The sequence below is a fragment of the Chiloscyllium plagiosum genome, chromosome 25 (assembly GCF_004010195.1).
Source record: "Chiloscyllium plagiosum isolate BGI_BamShark_2017 chromosome 25, ASM401019v2, whole genome shotgun sequence".
Classification (NCBI taxonomy): Eukaryota; Metazoa; Chordata; class Chondrichthyes; order Orectolobiformes; family Hemiscylliidae; genus Chiloscyllium; species Chiloscyllium plagiosum.
In genome coordinates, this window is record NC_057734.1 from 13,241,891 (window position 1) to 13,266,159 (window position 24,269).

Genomic DNA, 24,269 nt, shown 5'->3' on the forward strand with positions numbered 1-24,269 from the left:
CAATGACCTCTTGCTGGCCCCTCTCTCCGGTGAGAACATTCTGCACCCTCTCAGAGACATCCTTGATCCTGGCACCAGGGAAACAACCACCATTCTGCTTTTCCTCTGCTGGCCACAGAAACATCTGTCTGTACCTTGGACTACAGAATCCCCTCATACTATTGATCTCTTGGAAGTTGACGTACCCTTCGTTGCATTAGAGCCAGTCTCAATACCAGAAACTTGGCTGTTCATGCGCCGTTCGCCTGAGAATCCATCACCCCCCTACATTTTCCCAAACAGCATACCTGTTCGAAATGGGTATATCCACAAAGGCTCCTGCCCTAGGTGCCTACGTCTCTTGCCCTTCCTGGAGTTAACCCATCTGTGTGACTGTATCTGAGACTCTCTTTCCCCCCCCACCCCCGCCAATCTTATAACTGCCATCCATCACTGCCATGCTGTTGCAAATTCCTCATCGCTTCTGTCTCTCCAACCGATCCATTCAATCTGATGAGATTCGCATCCAACAGCACTTATGGCAGATATAATCCACAGTAACCCTTAAATTCTCTTTAAACTCCCACATCTGACAAGAAGTACATATCACTGCAAAGGACATTTTTGCTCCTTCACAATCTACAGACCCAAAAAATAACACCTTCTTATTCCTCTACAAAACACTACACCACGTTAAGTTAATAGCTATGGCTTATATTTTGTTTAATCAAGAGACTTATCTCCGAAAGCGCAGAATCAAGAAAGAACCCACTGTACTCACTACTGCAGCCTTTCTATTGGACACATTTAATGAATATTACCTACTAAGTAGCTAATTAATGATTCAGCATGACCAATATCCCCACACTGAATGCATATACTGTTCAATGTGTTATAATAGATTATAGAATTTATAGAAAACAGTCTATAGCCACTCTGAGGCATGAGTTCAAGATTCACTGCTGCATAGGCAATTTTGATTTGAGTGATTTAATGAAGTAAAACAGCTGGAGTCAGTAGTAGTAAGCATGCAGCTGCTTATTTCTTTAATGTTCTTTAGGCAAGGCAATCTCTCCTCACCCAGTCTGAAGGTTGAGACAACCCACAGAATATGGCTGATTCTCAACAGTTCTGTGTTGCTTAGCAAGTCCTCAGTTGACTCGCCATAACTTTTTTTTTAAGTGCAATTGGGGATGGGCGTTAATGTCAGCCTTGTGGATGATTCCTGAATCCCATGGATAGTCAAATAAGTATGATCTTTGTCCTTAATTAACTCATATTTTCTTATTAAACATGAAAGTATTTTGTAGTTTAATCTGAGGAGCACATTACTCAACATTAATTTCAGCCATGTTCTTTAAGTGTAAAGTAAGCAAAACCTATGGGGAGAAAAAGGGAATGGAGCACAGAGTTGGATGATCAGCTATGGTCATATTTAATAGTGGAGCAAGACTCAAAGGGCCAAATGGCCTACTCCTTCTATATTCTATGCTTCTATGTAAATAGTTTTGCAGTTTGAAATAATGGCCATTTTTAATTCTTTATAATTAATTGAATTTAATTTGTCAAGTACATGATTAAAGGTAATTTTCCTATGTATCATTTTTGCTAAAAATGACTTTTTATTAAAAAATGATTTACATTTTCCCCCTCAGGAACAAGTGGCTGTGAAAAGCAGAGGAGAAATGGAAATACGTCAGATGTGAGTGGAATGAAAAATGACCATCAGAGGTTTAGTTCAGAGTTTTGCAGAATGGATTTTGCCCTCCCCCACATTTAAACACTAAAAGTGAAAAGTAGCTTCCCAAATTGCTTTCCAAATGTCATTCTCTGTGCTAGGAAGTGAAGTATCACCTATAATTTATGCATCATTCACATGGCTTTTCAGTATTTTACTGACGTGAAACCCAAGTGCCTTTTTACAGTCACAGTCTCTCTGCAGTCATTTTTACTTTGTGTACTTGAACTTGTTTTAATTCACTTTAAGTGCAGAATAGTTTTTAAAAAAACAGTTGAGGTTGTTAGAAAATCATACATTAAAATGAATCTTGAAAGAATAGTGTGCTTTTAGCAACATGTTCACTAATATTGACGTAGACCATGAGAGTGTTATGTGTTGTGCGTTTGGCATTCTTTGTTTTTATTCACAACTTAGAAGAGGGATGGTTGGAATTTGCACATGGGATTCCCCCACCACCCCATTTCCTCCTCCTCCTCCTTGTTAAGTTGTTGGAAGTATTGATGCTTTTTAAAACATTAAAATTCTTGTCTTTGTAAGAAAGTGATTCACTGGCCATAGCCTCACTGTCAGGGTTGAAGGTTAAATGTGTGCTACCCTACACAATTTGTTATTTCATATCAAACATTTTTAAAATTCATTTTCATTCTGTGCCAATAAGATTGTTCTTCCTGGTCATAATGAGAGGATTCAGCAGCCGAAGCTCAACTGAGATGAAAGCAGGAGTGCTGGAGGAAGTGCAACAGTTACTGATCTGAGTCCAATGACTCTTCAGATCTCCAGCATCCGCAGTACTTTGTGTTTAGTTCCATTGAGCTCTGATGAACTTAGGACCTCCTTGTCAGGGATATTGACACTTACTTAGGATTTAGAGTTCCATTTGTATCCTCAAAGCCACAACTAGAGATGACCAAGTTAACTGTCCTCCCCATAAGAGTTCACACTTTTATTTTAGTATTTGCTTCACCATGAGTAAGACAACCTTGTATATCTGAGAGAGTTAAAGTTGGTGCCACTCTCCTTTTAAAGATCTCAAGCCAGGAACAAGTTTATCTTCCTCTGTTGTGCCTATAAAATTTGATGTTTGCCAACTCGCTCTCCTCTTCCAGCCTCCTAATACGCCTCCAGCTCTCTCTACTGGTATAGGCTACAATTTGTGCAAGTTCCATATGAGACAAATGAGTCATAAAAAGGCTTGGGTCTGGTTTTGGTTTAAACATTTTGTATGTAAATTGGAAGTTTATTTTCTATGTACTTTTATATGAACTATACTTTAAAATCTCCATAAAACAGAAATGACCAAGGCTTCAGTTTGATGCCCTAGTGTTTGAGGATGTAATGGATTAGTTATGATTTGGAAACTAAATGCCTTGAGGATAGCACAACTTCTCTCTGCCTAGTGTTTTGTTGAAACTTGGAAAAGGTGTGGTACAACCTCCCAAGGTTAACCCTGTCTGGTAGCTTGTGGTACAGCAGCCACTTGGAGGTTCACCACAATTCATCATGCAGTCTAAATACAAGAACAATTTCCAAGACATCGTTTTGCCTGGTTTTGGAAGAGGTGAGGACAAAAGGGACCTTTTTTTTTTAAGCCAAGTGCAATCAGAATCTATTGAGAGGAATAGGCCATTGTCCTGAGCCTTTGCTCATCTATCCCTTTTAAAAACCATCCTCTATCCTATGTTGCAACTATGCAATGCATTTGCATTCCTGATAAAAGCCATCAGTTCATCTGTGACCATGTCTGAGCAGGAATGGTGCTACCTTCCTCATTGTCCATTGCCTTTTTCCTCAATGAACTTTCTTACGTGCGTGTGTGTGTGTGTGTCTGTCTCAGTGTCAGTATGGCTTACTGACCCATCCCAGAAACAAGCTTCTGAAATAGCAAGGGGTCAAAATACTCAGCAGATCTGGCACCATCTGCAGAGAGAGAAAGAGTTAGTCTTGAGTCAAAACCAAAGCTTCAAAGCATTCAGAACTAGATTTGACTTCAGGATGAAGGGAAAAAATTGAGTTACCTACTTGATTAGACCATACTAAATCTTAACGTTGGATCCCTTGTAAGACTGATTTTAAATGTCCACTTCTGTGTTTGAAAGGATTACATAGGCATTGAGAAAAGTGCAGTGTCCGTGATGCCTGACATTGTGTCTAACAGCCCCACTGTCTATAAATAACTGCATAAACTGCTTAACCATAGTTTAAGTATGTAACATGATGATTGTGTCTCGAGACAGCGAATTGTGTAAGCAGAATTTTCCAACATTCAAATATTTTTGAAACACTGTACATGTATTAAGTCTATGTGCCAAATCTATTGGGTAAACTTAATCTGACTGGAACTGCAAAATCCATCTTCCACCCGCCCCACCCCTCTGCAGGTAGCATTCTGCAGGTAGTATCCGTCCAGTGTAGCCTGTGACTTGGTTAGTCTTTTGTGAGAGACTGCTGGTATCAGTCTGTAATTAAGTATGTTGAGGATATGAAACAAAGTTTTTTAAAAAATGATTAAAATGGGAATCTAAATGTTAACATGTGCAGGAAACTGAGTTGAGTAAGTTGTCTGTAAAGCAGCTTATGTGAAACTATTCGCGTTTAAAATGTGACCATGGATTCTATTGTATTTGCTGACTGGAGTTATTTGGAGGATTTTATACTTGAATCAGGATTTTGTAACATTGTGATATTAAATCTTTTATTTCCTCCTGCCCTCCAATTTCCACACCACATATGACTGACTTGCCTGAGGGTGGGTTGTCACCTACTTCCAGGCTTCTACCAACAGCTGTGCGAAGCCACATGAGAGCACCCTGGCAATGAGTATCTTTCCTCAATATGACCATTGCTTCCTGCCCTCTTTCTCTCTGGAGTATTCTGGCGTTTGCTCAGTTTTCAGGTGTCGGGACCTCCTGGATCAGGAATGAATCCACATTACTCACTGCTCCATGCTGATGTTCTAATGCATGCTGCCATTGCAAAGCTTTTTATGTTTTACAGTTGAGCATTAACTGGGGATCTTCATTAGTTTGGAATTCTGCACTTGGTTTGTGAATGTGCATCTGGAGCAGCCTATCTTGCGAATAAGCTTTCATCTTCACAACACTTACATTCAATAGTGAACATAAAAAGAAATGGGGGGGGGGTGAGAATTAATTTTAGAAAGTCTTGGATGTAACCAGTTGGCCTTTTAATGTGAATTAAATTGCTCCAGTGCTTCAGATTATTACATGGGCTGTCTGTTCACCTGCAGAATCACCAACTGAATAACCCATTGTAGATGATCAGAATAATGGTGCAATGACTTAAATGATATCTGCTTTTTATTATCCATCCTGTAATTTCACATTTTGTCAAAGTACATACCATTCAGATGCCTAGTTTATGTACAGACACAGTAAATGATTTTCCTATATTTATAAAAGTATATATGGGTGGTAGTCAATTTCTTTTTTGCTAATCATGCTGTGATTTTAAAGCTACGTAAGCTGATATCAGAGTATAAATGTATTTGTAATGTATCAGATCAAAAATTAGAAATAAAGTCATTTTATATAAGCTGAGTATCTTTTTTTTCCACAAGATCCCCATCCCTGCTGTTTCTGGAGTTGGTGTACAGTAAGTAAATACATGTGGGGTCTTAATGATTAACAGTATGTGGGAGTGCATCTCTCAATACTGATGCTGAAATGAATGGATGTATGAATTTGCATTTAGATGCCAGCAGCTTCCAGCAAGCATAACTTTCCAACCTAGGAATACCATTATGTAAAATTGCTATCCTACTCAAACATTTGCTCCAACAAGCATTTGAAAGCAAAATTTAGCATACCCCACCATTAATTTCTCATCTCGGCTTCTCTGTTGAAGGATCTTCTCAGGATAGATATTAGTAATCCAATTGATTTTGTTTGTTGTCATCCTAGCCTCTGCATTGTGTTGGGTTCCTGAGACAGGGTAAGCGCTGAGGATGTTTCCCCTTATGAAAGAGTCTCTGACCAGAGGGCATAGGTTCCAGAATTAGGGGTGCTACTTTAAGATTGAGATGAAGGATTTTCTGAGAGTTAAGTGTCTTCAGAACTCCTTCCCACAGAAAGCTGAGGGCAGAGTCCTTGCATATATTTAAGGCTGAGATAGATTCTTGATCAGTAAGGTTATTGAGTTATGGAGAAAGGGCAGGAAAGTGGACGTGAGGAGTGTTGGATCAGCTTATGATCCTGTTGAATAGTAGAGCAGGCCCTACTGATAGCCTACTCATGTCCTTGTGTCTGATGGTCTTCTTTGCCTAAGAAATATCAGGGTGGTAATAAATTGCTTAATGACTTGAACCTGGGCTTCCTAGCAAGGCCTGATCTACTCTTGCTCCTGTGATCAGGGGTGTCTCTGCACCTGCTCGCCATTTGGTGTATTTTGATTAAAGTATGAATGAGAGAACCATGTTCAAGTCCAGGATTGAAATCTTTGCATATTTCTCTTCCACAGTCTGCCAACGTTGTGAATGATATTTGGGCAGATTCAAAAAATTTTCAGGTGCTCATTGAGCTGTATCATGGCAAAGATCCAATGTCTTCAGGCAGAAATCACCTAATTTCTGCCTAATTTACATGACAGGTGCTGGCAGTTGACTTCACTCTCTCTCTTTCTTTGGAGTTGCTGCTGTTTAAATAATTTGCCATATTTCTTTAAGCCTTTTTACTCTTTTTTTTTTAATCTTTGTTTTACATGATAGTCGATGTATTCTACCCAACAGTGAATTCTCCAATTTCAGATTACAGACACTAGTTTTAAAGTTTATTCCTGAATACTGCAGTAATTTTATTTACATATTTAGCCATGCAAATTCATTCCATGAATTTATTTTAAAAGTTTCAAAGCCCTTAATCTTTGTATAGTCATCTGTCCCACACTTTTGAAGATTTCAATTGACCCAGTTTCTTCAGCCTTCAAGATATGAATGTACCAAATTTTCACTGCAACCTGAATGAAAAATTGCCTCCGAATTTTCACTTGAGAACTTTAGACTAATTTAGAAATGATTTATTAAATAATAATGGAGTATGTGACCGAATAGACGATTTGAGGTTTTAGTCAGTCATAGAGATGCATAGCATGGAAACAGATCCTTCAGTCTGACTTGTTCATGCCGATCAGATATCCCAACCTAGAGTCCTTTGCCAGCACTTGGCCCATATCCCTCTAAACCCTCCCTATTCATATACCCATCCAGATGCCTTTTTTAAATGTTGCATTTGTACCAGCCTTCCCCGTGTTCTCTGGCAGTTCATTCCATACTCGTACCACCCTCTGCGTGAAAAGGGAAAAGAATTTGTCTATTTATTCTATCCATGCCCCTCATAATTTTATAAACCTCTAAGGTCACCCCTCAGCCTCCGACACTTAAGGGAAAATAGCCTCAGCCTATTACAATTATGTCCACCACAACCACCTGATGAAGGAGTGGAGTTCAGAAAGCTAGTGCTTCCAATTAAACCTGTTGGACTATAACCTAGTATTATGTGATTTTTAACTTTGTATCTCCCTATAACTCAAATCCTCCAACCCTGGCAATATCCTTGTAAATCTTTTTTCAACCCTTTCAAGTTTCACAACATCCTTCCGATAGGAAGGAGACCAGAATTGCACGCAATATTCCAACAGTGGCACGGCCCATGTCCCGTATAGCTGCAACATGACCCCTCAACTCCTGTACTCAGTGCTCTGACCCGTAAATGAAAGCATACCAAACACCGCCTTCACTATTCTATCTACCTGACACTCTACTTTCAAGGAGCTATGAACCTGCACTCCAAGGTCTCTTTGCTCAGCTACACTCCCTAGGACCTTACCATTAAGTGTAGAAGTCCTGCTAAGATTTGCTTTCTCTAAATGCCCCACCTCACATTTAGATAAATTAAACTCTATCTGCCACTTCTCAACCCATTGGTCCATCTGATCAAGATCCCATTGTAATCTGAGGTAACCCCCTTTGCTATCCACTACACCTCCAATTTTGATGTCATCTGCAAACTCAATAACCATGTTTCTTATGTTCACATCCAAGTCATTCATTTAAATGACAAACGTTAGTGGACCCAGCACTGATCCTTGTGACACTCCACTGGTCACAGGCCTCCAGTCTGAAAAACATTCTCCCACCACCACTACCCTCTGTCTTGTACCTTCGAACCAGTTCTATATCCAAATGGCTATTTCTCCCTGTATTCCATAAGATTTAACCTATGGGGAACCTTGTTGAACGCATTACTGGGGTTCATATCGCGTCCACTGCTCTGCCCTCCTCAATCCTTTTTCTCCAAAGAAAATCTAAGTGGGAGTTGGCAAAATGTGTCTGCTTATGAGTATGCATCCAAATAATAAAGTCATGTGCATAGGCAATATAGGATAGAGCTTCCCAGGTTTATCTCCTAAATCATCACATTTCAGGCTGCATCAGTGAGCACTGAGTGGGCAAACAGCTGTTGTAACTTTGTCAGAGCTCCACAGTGGCCAGCACTGCTGCTGACCTTGAGACCTCAACATTTCTGAAATCCGCACCACACTTTGGGAAACCCTGGTTTGGAGTTTGTACGCAACAGTTCTGTCTGACTCAGTGACACAAGAAGCTTGACACCATTGAGGAGAAAGCAACCCACTTGATTGGCACAGCATCCACTCTCTGCACCACTGACACACTAGCAGCACTGAGAACTATCTACAAGATGCACTGCAGAAATTCACCAAGGTTCCTTGGTGCATTTGGCACATTCCAAATCTATGACCAATTTCATTTGGAAAGACAAGAGCAACAGCTACATGGGAACACCACGACTTGCAGATTTCCCTTCAATCTGCTCACGGTCTTTACTTGGATATATATCACCATCCCTTTGTCGCTGGATCAAAATTCTGAATTCCCTTCCTAAGGTACTGTAGGAGGTGGCTCGAGAAATTGTGGGTGCGTTGGTGATCATTTTTCAATGTTCTATAGATTCAGGATCAGTTCCTGCTGCTTGGAGGGTGGCTATTGTTGTCCCATTTTTTAAGAAAGGAGGGAGAGAGAAATCAGTTATAGACCAGTTAGTCTGACCTCCGTGGTGGGAAAAATCCTGGAGTCAATTATAAAGGACAAAGTTCCGACACATCTGGATAGCAGTAACAGGATAGGTCAGAGTCAGCATGGATTTATGAAGGGGAAATAGTGCTTGACTAATCTTCTGGAATTTTTTGAGGATGTAACTCTGAAGATGGACAAGGGAGATCCAGTGGATGTAGTATGCCTGGACTTTCAGAAAGCCTTTGATAAAGTCCCACATGGGAGGTTAGTGAGCAAAATTAGGGCACATGGTATTAGGGACAAAATACTGACATGGATTGAATATTGGTTGGTTGGCTGACAGGAAACAAAGAGTAGTGATAAACGGCTCCCTTTCGGAATGGCAGGCAGTGACCAGTGGTGTGCCGCAGGGATCAGTGCTGGGACCGCAGTTTTTTACAATGTACATTAATAATATAGGTGAAGGTTTTAAAAGTAATATTAACAAATTTGCTGATGACACAAACCTGGGTGGCAGGGTGAAATGTGAGGAGGATGTTAGGAGAATACAGGGTGACCTGGACAGGTTAGGTGAGTGGACAGATGCATGGCAGATGCAGTTTAATGTAGATAAATGTATGGTTATCCACTTTGGTGGCAAGAACAGAAAGGCAGATTACTACCTAAATGGAGTCAAGTTAGGTAAAGGGGCAGTACAACGAGATCCAGGTGTTCTTGTACATCAGTCAATGAAAGCAAGCATGCAGGTACAGCAGATAGTGAAGAAAGCTAATAGCATGCTGGCCTTCATAACAAGAGGAATTGAGTATAGAAGCAAAGAGGTCCTTCTGCAGCTGTACTGGGCCCTGGTGAGACAGCACCTGGAATATCGTGTGCAGTTTTGGTCTCCAAATTTGAGGAAAGACATTCTGGCTATTGAGTGAGTGCAGCGTAGGTTCACTAGATCAATTCCCGGAATGGTGGGACTATCTTAGGCTGAAAGATTGGAGCGACTGGGCTTGTGTATGCTTGAGTTTAGAAGGCTAAGGGGGGATCTGATTGAAACGTATAAGATTATTAAAGGATTGGACACTTTGGATGTAGGAAGCATGTTTCTGCTAATGGGTGAATCCTGAACCAGAGGACACAGTTTAAAAATAAGGGGTAGGCCACTTAGAACAGAGTTGAGGAGAAACATTTTCATCCAGAGAGTGGTGGGTGTATGGAATGCTCTGCCCCAGAAGGCTGTGGAGGCCAAGTCTCTGGATACTTTCAAGAAAGAGTTGGATAGAGCTCTTAAGGATAGTGGAATCAAGGGTTATGGGGATAAGGCAGGAACAGGATACTGATTGAGGATGATCAGCCATGATCATAATGAATGGTGGTGCTAGCTCGAAGGGCAGAATGGCCTACTCCTGCACCTATTGTTTTGTGGGTCTACTTAGAGTAAGTAGACTGCAGTAGTTCAAGAAAGCAGCTAACCACCATCTTCAAGGCCAAATAGGGACAGTCAAATGCTGGCTCAGTCAGCGACACTCACATTGAGTGAATTTAAAAAAACACAGGAATCTCATTTTAATAGCCTGATGAAGCACATTTTAATGGAAATCAAGTACTTCATACGAGACGTGCTGTCCGAAAAAAGAGTTGTTCTGGGGATAAAATTTATGCCCACCAGAAATTTACTTCCATAGAATCTGGTTTCCTTTCCGCACTGCACTGGAGGCAAAGGTGTTTGGAGGAGGGGGTAATGTATTACAGCTGAAACTGTGATAATGCTTTGTACTTTAACTGAGGCAAGAGAGAGAGAGACAAAGGGTGAGTAGTGGCAAGGTAGTTCAGGAGTGACATTGTAAAACACTGCACACAATTGAGATTGAAATACTTTTTATCTAAAGATATTAGGTGAAGGTGTGTTTATAGCGTCAGGTCACAATCTTGTTAAATGATCAAACGTCCCAGAAAGGCTCAATGCCACATATGACAAGTTCATTCCTCTAGCACTGCAGGCATTTAATAACTACTTAAATAACCTAACTTAAATGTGCATCAGATTAATTGTTCTATAATTAATATGTGGACAGTTTCCTTTCATTTTCTTTGCTAAGCCTTTCTATCTTGCCTTGGGTCACAATCTTTGCCATTGCTCTAAATAACCTCTTCTGAATATAATTCACTCCTCTGTTACTTTACTTTCTTGCATCTTTTTCTTTAGTCACTGTGCATTTTTATACATATCCCTATGGATTTCCTCTAAGTTTCTCCTTCGTTGTTCTGCCTGTTATTCTTGAACCCCTTTTCAGATTCTTCTGTGACAATAAGCAGAAATTAATCTCCATTAGATCAAAATTTTAGTTCACATCTTCCTCACCTACAAATAGAACTGGCTGGCTAAATTGTTACTAAGAGGATTGAAGAATTTTCAGTTCCACTAGAGCTTAGTTCTATCAAACAATGTGGTTCCTGGATGGCTGTGATATTTGAAACCTCGTTCCAAAGGGTGGATTGTGATCTATTTACTTGACTTGGTGAATGTTGTTTTCCGTAAAGGATTCCACTGGATTTCTTCCATACCTCATGTCACACTTCAGTGCCATAAGCCCTGTTTTGGAATTGACTTTGACCCTAGACACATGTCCTCCAAGCTATTAATTGGAAATCCCACAGGAAAGTCCGAACATATGACTTGTGTTGGGCTTTACAGGGTATATGCCCAAAGTACTCCATGTTCAAAGGAGATTTTAAAAGATGAAAGCGCCAGACTTTTCCCCATTGAAGCTTGGTTTCCCTTGCCTTGCATTCTTATTGAATGGCAGGACAGGCTCAAAGGGCTCCTCCTGCTCCTTGTTCATATCTCATGCACCTTTGGGCAATGGGCTCATTTCATGTATATGAAATACTAAGAGCTTTCTTTTAATAACCATAACACCAGCTTCCAAGCTGCACATTCAGTGCCTTTGGTTCACCTAAGCCACACGAGTCTTCTCGAATCCAACACATACTTGGACAAATCCACTAACTCCACGACGGAGGCGGGCCAGGGCAATGGCTGCGTGGGAACACCAGCACCTGTAATCTCTCCTCTAAGCTGCACACCATCCTGAATGGGAACTATTCCACCATTCCTTTGCCATCACAGAATCAAAATCCTGGAGTTCCTGCTCCATCTGCACTGGGTATACCTGCACCAGATGGACTAGAGGTTAAAACTCATTACCAACCTCTCAAGGGATATTAGGTCTGGGTAATTAGTGCAGGACTTGACAGCAATGCTCTCCTCCTAATAATAAATAAAAGATAGCTTTAATCTTTTTGCTTGCATTTGGTTATTTTTCAATCTGACACGTTTCAAAGTTAAAAGGCTTTTACGTTTTGGTTCTCAGCTGTAACAATTTCTAAATTTTTCAAACAAGGGGAGTGTATGGCTAGGTTTGGTACAGGGTTTCTGGTGGTGATCAGCAGGGACCTGTCACTCAATGAGCATGCTCACAAATGTGTACATTCTCACAATAAGAACTCCTGGAGAAGAGACTCATCAAGCTGTCAGCTGCTCAGACAGAGGCAAGGGGCAGAGAAGGCTGTTAGCAAAACCTTGACACTGAGCCATCCTGTGTGGGAAAGGTAGGAGTTGCAGAACAATAACAGTTTTTTTTCCCCAGCAATGACAGTTTGACTCTTGTGGGGAGAAAGGGGAACAAATATTAATTTGGCATCAAGGTGTTTCACAACACATTTAAAGGATGTGACTAGTCGTGGATTTCAATGTGACAAAGAATGTTCAGCAGAATGTTATAAATGATTAACTGTTTCGGTTAATTATTGTTTAAATAGATGTACTAGGCGGTGCTGCACTTATTGTGCTAGTAACTGCAGACTTCAAGTGAATGAGTAACTGGAAGCAATATCAGCTTTTCCCTTGTGCAGGTCTGGAGACGAGAGCTATGCAGCTTAAGACTGCAGGAGTGAGCATTAATAATAGATTCAAGTTTTTATTCATGCAGTTTTGCATTTGGTAAAGTGCTACAGCATAACTCGTATCAGTATCTGAGAGCCGTGTGTTTTTCATTTGTCACTGAGAAAGCTAGACTCCCGAGAGAGGTTGAGGTGAGAGTCCCAACACAATCCCTCTTATCTGTGTTTTTGTTTGTCAGGCTGAAAAAGTGACAACGCAAAGTGCAAACCTTCAGTAAAGCAGCATTTTGCCAAGAATATTATTGACTTTTTTCTTCAGTGACTGTGATAGTAGAAAGTCAGTGGTGATAGGAGACTGCACTTGTCTGCACTGTTAAAGTTGCAGCATTTGTTCCCAGTGTTGGTTTGGCACTGTATACCGGCTACCTGCAAATAATACCCGACACCTGGGTACAGATGAACGTTATAAAATATTTTCTGATTTTATTTTCCTCTGATTCACTTTCCTCTGTACAGAATCTAGCCCTGCTTCTCTTTTAACTTGTCAGTGACATGTATGACAGACAACAGAGTTAAGGTAAATACCCCAGCATCCACTGCTGTCTGGGTAAGAATATTCTAAATGTTAGCAACTCATTTCAAGAAGATTTTCTTCCTCATCTCTATTATAAGTGGGTCTGCCTTTATTTTTAGAATGTGAAACTCGGTTCTAGATTCATCAGGAGGGGAAGCGTCTCATGATTGCATTGAATGATACAGTAGGCTCAACAGGATGTATTGTGTACACTCCTGCTCCAATTTTTTTTGTGCTTGTGATTTTTTTTCACAGATATGCTGGATTCCCCCGTCATTAGAGATGGGGATATTTGTGGAGCTGCCTTCTTCATCGAGTTAAGGTTATTGTGGTGATGGAAAAGCACAGCAGGTCAGGCAGCATCCGAGGAGCAGGAAAATCGACGTTTCAGGCAAATCAGGAATTCCTGATGAAGGGCTTTTGCCCGAAACGTTGATTTTCCTGCTCCTCGGGTGCTGCCTGACCTGCTGTGTTTTTTCAGCACCACTCTAATCTTGACTCTAATCTCCAGCATCTGCAGTATCCACTTCTCCTCCAGTGAGTTGTTTAATTGTCCACCATTATTTACAACTGGAAATGGCAGGGCTGCACAGCTTGGATGTTAGTTGTTGGTTGAAGAATTATCTTACTTTGTGTGTCGCTTGTTCATTATGCCGTTTCGCAAGCAAGGAGTCCTATGCTGTTGCTTCACCAGGCCAGCATCTCATTTTTAGGTATACCTATGATGTTCCTTATATGCCCTCCTGCACTCTTCATTGAACCAGGGTTGTACCTGTGACTTGATGGTAATGATAGAGTGGGGGGTATGCCAAGCCATAAGGGTTCAGATCATGATGGTGTTGAATCCTGCTGCTGTTGATGACCCACAGCCCCTCATGGGTACCCAGTCATAAGTTACTCGATCTGTTTGAAATCTATCTGATTTAGTTCACCAATAACCCCACACAACATGATGGAAAGTATTCTCAATGTGAAGACAACAAGCCATTTGCAATAAGTTGTTTCAAGATTACATCTTTGGAATTCTCTATCCCAGAGGATTGTAGATGCTCAGTCATTGAGTATGTTCAGGATTGAGTTTCATAAATAAAGGAATCAATAGATATGGATGGAAAAATGCAGTTGAGAGAGAAGATCAGCTGTAACTTATTCAATGGTGGAGCAGGCTCATGGGACCAAGAGACCTAACCCTGCTTATATTTCTTATGTTCTTCATCTCTTAAAAAAACAAGTTGCGGTCTCTATGGATTTAAGCTCATTTTAGTCCCTGTGGGGGACTGACTTGTTTATGCAAAATGTTTTAGGATTACTCTGGAGGGTTTTGCTTGTTGATTCTCTTATTGTTGGGTGATGTATCCAAAGGAAGGATAATTGTACCTATTCTGCTGAAACTCATTAAACTACCAGATTCCATTATCCCTTTTTATTATTATTATTTCTCATGGGATGTGGGAATGGCTGGCTGAACCCAGCATTTATTGCTCATCTCTAGTTTTGCCCTTGAGAACATGGTAGTGAGCTGCCTTCATGAACCATTTCAATCTATTTGCTATGGGTGGACCCACAATAGTGTTTGGGAGGGAATTCCAAGATTTTGACCCAGTGATACAGAAGGAAAGGTGATATATTTCCAAGTCAGCATGGTGAGTGGCTTGGAGGGGAACTTGCACGTGGTAGTGTTCCGGTGTATCTTCTGCCCTTGTCCTTCTAGATGGAAGTGGTTGTGAGTTTAGAAGGTGCTGTCTAAGGACCTGTGGTGAGTTTCTGTAGTGCATTTTGTAGATAGTACGCACTGCTGCAAATGAATGTCAGTGATAGAATGACTGACTCTTCATCCACAAATAATTAAGTGGGCCGATTTGTTCTGGTTGGTATCAAGATTGTTGAGTGTTGTTGTGCCACACTCATCCAGACAACTGGGAGTATGGGGATGAGTTACTCACTGCATAATTCCTACCCCCTGACCTACTCTTCTAGTCACAGTAATTACATGGTAGTCTAGTTGAGTTTTAGCGATAACCCCCCCCCCCCCCCCCCCCCAGGAGGTTGATAGTAGGGCATTCAGTGATGGTAACACCATTGAATTTTAAGGGGCATTGGTTAGATTGTCTTTTATTAGAGATGGTCATTGTCTGGCATTTGTGTGGCAAATGTTACTTGCTACTTTTCAGCCCAAGCCTGGATATTGCCCAGGTCTTACTGCATTTGAACTTGAACTATTCATGAGAAGTCATGAATGGTGCTGAACACTGTCCAATTCATCTTGAATGAATAGTATCATGTAGTGGAAAATCTGGAATGTCTACATCTCCTTTTAACAGATGTTTTAAATTAACATATCTAAAAATGTTTTTGTTGTTTTATATAAAAACTGACAGCCCTTATTCCCACTGAGACATCAACTGAAATCTGTACTCTGTTGGAACTTCAACTCAAAAGCCCTGACTGTTGTTGGTCTTCAGGCCTTACTTCAGATTGTTGACTGCAATTTGAAATTTTAACTTCAGCTAAAATTCCAACCCAAAGTCCCACATCTGAACCCATTTCCATCCTAAAGCTATTACCAGCTGAGAGCCCAGTGTGGACCCAACCTTCACCTTAGCAATTGTGATTTCATCTAAGACTGCTAGCAGCTGCAATCCCAATTCCAGCTGGTATCTCAACCCAAAGTCTGAGACCTCACCCTGAGATGCCAGCTATGATTATGATGCTCACATCTTGACCCTAAGCCTGACTTCAGCTCGGAATCTAAGCTAAAACCTATGACTGTGACATCTTTATGGAGATTGTTTCCGCACCCCCAGTGAGTCAATTTCTGATTAGTAATCACAAGTGGCAGAAGGTAGATTGTTTACCAATTGGGGCCAGGGGGAGTGCTGTGGGGGTGGGCTGGGATTCTTGGGGGCGGGGGGAAGTTGGGGGCAGGTGGGTAGAGTAGGGAAGAGCTCAGACGTTCAGAAAGAGGGGAAAATGGAACTTGCTCAACTTGAGACAGTGGATCCGATGCGAGCTCGTACTCGTGGGACAGATTAAAGATCTGAAACAGTATTTGCAGGTTCTCCTCATGAATTTCAATGAGATTTTTGAAATCCCAAACCAACTCATCTAACCCAATTTCTTTTCAGTCAGAATTGGATGTGAAAATTATAGGAGGGGCTGGGTTTGCAAGAAATTGTTACAATCTTTAATGGCTCTTGAAATGCCAAGTTACAAGATATCAGTTCCAAAAAAAAAGATAATTACACCACCTTTATTTTCACCTTTTATTTTGGTCAAACAGTGCAGATTTTTAAGAACAATTTTAAAATCTTGCAGATAAATGTGGATGAGATCTAAATTAATTTCATTTCAGCTCCTCATGGGTAGTATTTAAAGAAGACTTTTTTTTCATCAGTATGTATTCAAACTTTGATAACAGAGGTAAGAGGACAATGCCTAACCCAGGAACCACAGACTACCAAGAGAAAAGGGCATTCTGAAACCCATACCATTGAGACCCATAGTTCCAGGTACCACTCAGACATCAAACCTCACCTATGAAACTAATCTATAAATCATCCTCTTCACAGAGGTGAAGGACCTATACACCAGAGCTCCATTGTGGGTGATGGAGTCATTCAGTCCTAGCACTGGGAAATGTGCCAAAACTGTCAGTCTACCTTTGCGTAGGGTTTGAAATGTATTAAGTTTCTCGATTCACAGCTGGCAGTATAGTAACAGTAGTTATTTTGAAGGAAAAAATCTACAGGGTTATGGGAAGGAGCAGGTGTGTGGAGCTAATTGGATAGCTCTTTCAAAGGCACTGAGAGCTCAGTGGCTTCCTGTGCTGTTCTCAGCCTGTGATTTAAGTCATTGTAATATTGGATTACTACTTAATGCTGGATGGAAGAATATACAAAGATGTTCCTGTCTCAATACATTTGCCAATTATAAAGAAAGGAAATATTTGGATCTTAATCCCATCCAAAACACCGCATCCTTTTTCTCATCAAACCATAAAACGTAGGAGCAGAAGTAGACAATTCAGTCCATCGAGTCTCTTCTACCATTCAATTAGAACTTGGGCTGATCTGATCATCCTCAACTCCACTTTTTGGCCTTTTCCCATAACCCTCAGTAGCCTTACTGATTAAAAATCTGTTTCCTGCAGCTTAAGATATATTTAATGATCCTGCCTCTCGAGCCCTCCGCAGTAAAAACTTCAACCACCCTCTGAGAAAAGACCGGGGCTTTTTTCCCTGAAGCGTCAAAGGCTAAGAGGTGACCTTATAGAGTTTATAAAATCATGAGGGCATGGATAAAGTGAATAGCCAAGGACTTTTTCCTAGGCTGGAAGAGTCCAAAACTAGACTGCAGAGGTTTAAAGTGAGAGGGGAAAGGTTTAAAAGGGACCTGAGGGGCAGCTTTTTCACACAGAGGGTGGTGTGTGTATGGAACGAGCTGCCAGAGGAAATGGTGGAGGCTGGTATAATTACAGCATTTAAATGACATCTGGATGGGTTTCTGACTAGGAAGCGTTTAGGTGGATATGGGTCAAAAGCTAGCAAATAGGACTAGGCCAGATTGGGATGTCTGGTTGGCGTGGATGAAAGGGTCTGTTTCTGTGCTGAATGACTGTATGAACAGAGAGCATAATCTCAGAATAAAGGGTCACCCAAAGTTTGTGAGAAGATTTGTAGCTCGGGTGCTCTACAAATGCCGGAGGAAAGATCACAGAAGCGCTTCACAGGAGGCTCCCAAGCACTGAGGATGTCACCTAGACAGGCGACGAAACGTCTGCAACACAAATTCCCAGCTCGGCGAACAGAACCACAACAAAGGGTCACCCATTTAAGGCAGTGGTGAGAAAGAATTTCTTCTCTCAATGGGTAGTGAACGTGAGGAATTCTTAACTACCGAGTTGACAGCCATTTAAGCACAGCAATGTATAAAATGCATATATTCAATGTAATAATTTTTATAAAGGTTTCAATTTATTTATAACCACTTACATATTGTCACAAATAATGACCTACTGCGAGTTTAACACGAGGTTCTGTACGGCAGTGCAGTTAATTTAAATTTGTGAATTAGGTCTGATTAGCATAAAACATCAATGTGTCTTTTCCTCCTCCCCTAGTCCCAATTATAATCCTCTAAATATCCGACACTTTCAGATTTGAGCAGAAAAACTCTTTCCTACTTCATTTGCATAAATAAAATTTGAATAATAATTTATTATCCCTAAAAGTTTGCAAGCTTTTCAAGTTGACTTCTATAAAGATATTTGATGAGTGTTAAGAGAAAAGTCTTGAGTTAGAATGTATCTAATTTGCATGCATAAATGAGGTCAAATTACCATAATTTAGTAATATATCAGCCTGAACAGAATGAAATGTTCACAAGAAATTCATTTTTGAGTTAAGCCAAGGATATTATTTTACAATCAATGTACATTCCTGTATAGATTAATTCAAATTAAGACAGTTGAACATATGTTACATCAAATATATTCATGAGTAAATCATTGCTGCGTTTTGGTTCCATTTACACAGCAAGTTGAAAGGTAAAAAGATTTTTCACAGATTCATACAGCACAGAAAAGTCCCTTCATCCCATTGAGTCCGCACCAGCATAACTACCACTAAAAGTGTACTATTCCCAATTCCCTGCACTTGTCTCATACATTATGATATTTGAAGTGCTCATCCAAATATCTTTTTAAAGGTTGTAAGGTTTCCAGCCTCCACTACCTTCCCAGGCAGTGCATTCCCACCACCAACTGAATGAAAAGTTTTTTTTTACCAAATCCCCTCTGAATCCCCTGCCCTTTACCCTAAAACTATGCTGTTTTCTGATTGACCCCTTAACCAAAGGGAATAGATGCTCTCTATTCACCCTGCCACACCCTCCATAATCTTATACACCTCAATCATGTCTTCTTTGTTCTAAAGAAAACAATCCAAGCCTATCTAAGTCTCTCCTTATAGTTCAGTTTCCCCATCCCAGGCAACGTCCTCTGCACCTCTTCTGGTGCTATCACATCCTTCCTGTGGTCAGGTGACTAGAACTGCACACAGTACTCCAGCTGTGGACTGACCAACGTTCTGTACAACTCCAACATTTCCTTCTTGCTCGCATACTCAATGCCACAGTTGATGAAAGCAAGTGTCCACTATGCCACCTTTTGACAGATTTCAGAGCTCTTTGCTTCGATCCCATGACAGTGCCATGTTACACTTGGATAGAGCTGAATTGAGATGATAAAAGAATCACTTGGATGCCTGAAAACCTTAAACAATAGTAGAAAGTGCTGCAGTCTATGACAGACTTTATACTTGACATAATGATTTTGAAAATATTTGTAATTGTAAATGTGGTGACATGCATTATCTGAAGGAATTAATTTGGGTTACACCTTATGTAGCGTCAACTTTAGTTATATACTTATTTTTAAGAATGAATAACTTTCGAAAAAGGAACTGTAATTAAAAAGAACAGGTTAAGATCTTAAGTGCAGCTGCATGTGGCCCTTTAAAAGATTAACAGGATCGAGTAAGTATAAGGTCAAACAAAATCAGAGGATTATAGACCACAGGGCCTCAAGTTCAGATCTACTAATTATTTTCCCAATGACGCAATCTTTGCATTTAAAATGTAAAAATGTTGGAATGAGTTACACTGCATGAAGTATATGTCAAATAAGACAAGTGTTTGAAAGGCAGACACAGGGGTGGAAATGTACTGGTGCCTTTGCTCTAAAATGGTGGGAAAGATGGTGTCTATTGGGAAACCCCAGTCAGAATTGTGGGAAATAATTACATTCATTGTTCACACCCATGCATTGAAGTACACCCAGGATAAAGGAAATATACGTGAAGCTGATTGTACTCATTCACATTCTGATAAGCCTTTCTTACTTGTTTTGGATCTGGGATGTGGTCATCACTAGTAAGGCCAGGACTTGTTGCCTATTTGTAACTGGCTTTGAACTGAAGTCGCATCCGAGCACCATTTCAGAGAGTCAACCAGATTGCTGAGAGACTGGAGTCACATGTTGGCCAGACCACGTAAGGATGGTAAACTGCAACCAGAGGTTTTTTTTATAGCAATCGATGATTATTTCATGGACATTTTTACTGACAGTAGCTTTCAATTCCAGATTTTATTAATACAATTTAAATTCCACCAGCTGGGATTTGAAATAGCTTTGGCAGTATTTGTGGAGAGGGAAACATTGAGAGCCCCACACGTCACTTCTTTAAAACTGGGATTTGAACCCATCTTCTCAGAGTAGTAACCTGGGGCTCTAGGTTACTGGTCCAGTGACTGTGCCATGATATCGCCTAACATAGTTGGCATATTTCATGTGCATTTAAAATGTTTTCTATTATTGAAATTATTATTTTTGAGTGTTTTGCAGTTTGTGTTGAACAAGGCTGATGTCATGTAGGATGCTGAAGATGGATATGACCTGAGTAGTAGAGGCATGTGAAAGGTTTGGTTAGAGGTACTCAGCCAAATGGATGCCAGGTACTGTGCCGCTCCAGAGCCCTGCTCCTTTCTTTAAGTACTGTGTGCCTCTGCATGCCATAACAGCAAGTAACAGTCAGTTACATCGTATTTAGGATGTGGGTGTCAAGAATATCGTCTTGTCCATTGCTAATTGTCTTTGAAGTTGATGGTGAGCCACTTTCTTCAAACCCTGCAGTCCATCTCATTTAGAATCTCCCATATTGCTGTTAGGAAGTTCCAGGTTTTTCATCAAGCAACAGTGAAAGGACTCCAGACCCACAGCAATTTGGTTGACTCTTGACTGCTCTCAGAAATGACCTGACAGGGAACCGAAGCCATGGAGCAGGAGTAGGCAACTGTACTGCCCTTCGATACAATCATGGCTGATCGCATCTTGGCCTCAGCTCCACTTTTTTTTACTGTTTTCCATAACTCTCCAACCTGTTACTAATTTAAAAATTAGATTTTTTAACCTAATTTAAAAATTGTCTATCTCACCCTTCAGTTTTACTCTAACATCCCAGCAAACACCACACTCTGAGACAGTGAATTCAACAGTGCATCTGTGGAATTAGGCCTAAACTGCTCAACTTTTCTTTTTTAAGACAGGCCCCTTAGCTGTGGAATCAATCTAGTGAATCACTTCTGAAATGCGTCCAAAACAACTGCATCCTTCTCAGGTATGGAGATCAAAATTATAAGCAGTACTCCAGGTGGGGCCTCATTAATGCCTGTGCAGTTGCAGAAACACTTACCTACTTTTATACTCTATTTCTTTAACAATAAATGCCAAAATTCTATTTGCCCTCAATACCTGCTGTACCTTCAGACTAGGTTTCTGCAATTCATGTAAAAGGACACCAAGATCTCTCTTCACTGAAGCACTCTGAAGTTTCTCTCCATGTAGATAACAAGTTGTGTTTCTATCCCTCTGGCCAAAATTCAGTTAAAGGCCAATTAGGGATGGGCAGCAAATGCGACCCTTGCCGTGAATTTTATTTTAAAAATATATAATTCCAAGTATAATTCCAATGTATATAATTCCAAGTCAGCAATGTGTGTGGTTTGGAGGGGAAATTGCAGGTGTTGGTTGTGCCATGTACTTGCTGTACTGTGAAAAAGATGGGAAATGATTGCAAGGTATAATTAGGAAAATTGCCAAAGTGCATCTTGGAGAAATGCAGCAGCCACACTGCACTACTGGCAGAGGGAGTGCGTGTTTCAAGGTGGCAGATTGAGTGGCAGGGGGTTGTTTTTTGTCCTGGTTGGTTTTGAGCTGTTAGTTGTTCGAGCTCCTGGTGTGTACTCCTAAAGTCCTCATCGAATCAGGCTGGTCCCCTGGCTTGATGCTACCTCTGGCAGGACCCAGCACGGGGGTTGAGGGTGTACATCACGATTGCGGCATGGTGGCACAGTGGTTAGCACTTCTGCCTCACAGCGCCAGAGACCTGGGATCGATTCCTGTCTCAGGCAACTGTCTGTGTGGAGTTTGCACATTCTCCCCGTGTCTGTGTGGGTTTCCTCCGGGTGCTCTGGTTTCCTCCCACAGTCCAAAGATGTGCAGGTTAGGTGAATTGGTCATGCTAAATTGCCCGTAGAGTTAAGTGCATTAGTTAGGGGGAACGGGTCTGGGTGGGTTGCTCTTCGGAGGGTCAATGTGGACTTGTTGGGCTGAAGGGCCTGTTTCCACACTGTAGGGAATCTAATCTAAGTATTTAAATCCCGGTGTTCAAAGGGGCCCACTGTGCTGAGGTTAAGAATGGGGACCAGGGCCCAAACCAGGAGCAGCCTTGGGACCCACAATTTCTGTCTCTGCCCCGATCTCTGGTTCCATGTTCCATGTACCTCATCCTGCACAGCTCCTTTTGTAACTGAGTCTCATATTTGTGTCAAGCTTGATGAGTTCTCAGTGACTAGTGAAGAGTTAACGGGAGTATTGCTGTGGTTGGAATGTGCTGCTAGCTACTGAAGCAGTCCTCCTGGACCCAGGAGCAGCCAGTGCTGGTGATCATTGGTTACAGCTGACCCTGAGCAACTTGCTCCTTCCCAGCACTGCTGCAGTCTGTCACTGCACTGGTGAATCAGGCGAGAGAGAGAGAGAGAGTGCAGCATCCACATTTCTTCAAAAGATCCTGATTTTTGTGGCTTGGAGTTAGTTTGTTCGACAACACCAAGGGTATGAATTTCACACAATTGACAAAGTCACTGAAATGTTCGTCACAGCTTAGACCACAGATCAATAGAGTGTACAGAGAAACATTTTACCTGACACAGTATCAAATGCATACTCAGGGCAATTAACAGTACAATTACTAGGGAGTGTTTTGACTTTCAAAACCAAGTCTGAAGGGAATTATTCAGAGGAGAGCTTCATACTTTTTTTCAGAAATTCCAGAACACCCTATCTATTTGATACTTCTGCCTGTGTAATTATTTGATGCTATGTCTTGTATTTTGAGTTCTAATTCAATCTATCGATTCCTTTCCACCCAGACGTTATCTGAAGCCTATAGTTTCTGCTGATGACTGGCATGTTGGAATTTGAAGCCTCTCGTTGGCCCCTGTATATTCTAGGAGATTGTTTAACTGCTTATCCTCTCTACCTGACCTGCAAGTGTGCTCCCTCACTCCCCCAGAGACCTGTGATATTAGAGCAAGTGCTGGCAGATTGATTGGGGACTGGGGAGGTATCATTCATCTTTCCCCATCTGCATTTCTTGCTGGACTTCGTGAATCGTGACACAAGTCTCACTATTTTCTTCCACCACCTCAGCTCAGGGCCGCAAGGGGCCAAAAATAATGAGCTGTCATTCCAATTAAAATCAGCCAACTGAATGTAGACCAGAGCTTCCAATCTAACCTCTTGTTCATCTGTACTGGCTAAGTCCTGCAAAACTAATACAAAATAACAAAAAAAGCTTAATTGCACCAGAACTTCTTTAGAGTCAGGGAGATATACAGCACGGAAACAAACCCTTTGATCCAACTCATCCATGCCAACCAGATATCCCAACCTAATCTAGTCCCATTTGCAAGCGCTTGGCCCATATCTCTCCAAACCCTTCCTATTCATATACCCATCCAGATGTCTTTTAAATGTTGCAATTGTACCAGCTTCCACCACATCCTCTGGCATCCCATTCCACAAATGTACCACTCTCTGTGTGAAAAATTTGCCCCTTAGGTCTCTTTTATATCTTTCCCCTCTCACCCTAAATCTATGGTCTCTAGTTCTGGACTCCCCCACCCCAGGGAAAAGACCTTGTCTATTTACCTTATCCATGTCCCTCATGATTTTATAAACCTCTATAAGATCACCCCTCATCCTCCAACGCTCCAGGGAAAATAACCCCAGCCTATTCAGCCTCTCCTTATAACTCAAACCCTCCAACCCTGGCAATATCCTTGTAAATCTTTTCTGAGCCCTTTCAAGTTTCACAACATCTTTCCGATAAGAAGGAGACCAGAATTGCACGCAATATTCCAACAGTGGCCTAACCAATGTCCTGTACAGCCGCAACATGACCTCCCAACTCCTGTAC

At 41.1% G+C, this 24,269-nt stretch overlaps 2 protein-coding genes across 3 annotated transcripts in view; both read left to right on the top strand.

Annotated features, from left to right (window-relative positions):
- The window catches only part of ptpn11a (protein tyrosine phosphatase non-receptor type 11a), a 58,078-nt gene extending 52,806 nt beyond the window's left edge, over window positions 1-5,272 (top strand). For both annotated transcript variants that reach the window (XR_006315360.1, XM_043715532.1), the window contains one exon: window positions 1,635-5,272. The gene's annotated coding sequence lies outside the window, so the exon portion shown is untranslated. The remainder of the gene's footprint in view (window positions 1-1,634) is intronic.
- Window positions 5,273-12,274: 7,002 nt separating this feature from the next.
- LOC122562579 (rabphilin-3A-like) overlaps window positions 12,275-24,269 on the top strand; it is a 239,783-nt gene continuing 227,788 nt past the window's right edge. Inside the window, exon 1 of the mRNA XM_043715534.1 lies at window positions 12,275-12,368. The gene's annotated coding sequence lies outside the window, so the exon portion shown is untranslated. The remainder of the gene's footprint in view (window positions 12,369-24,269) is intronic.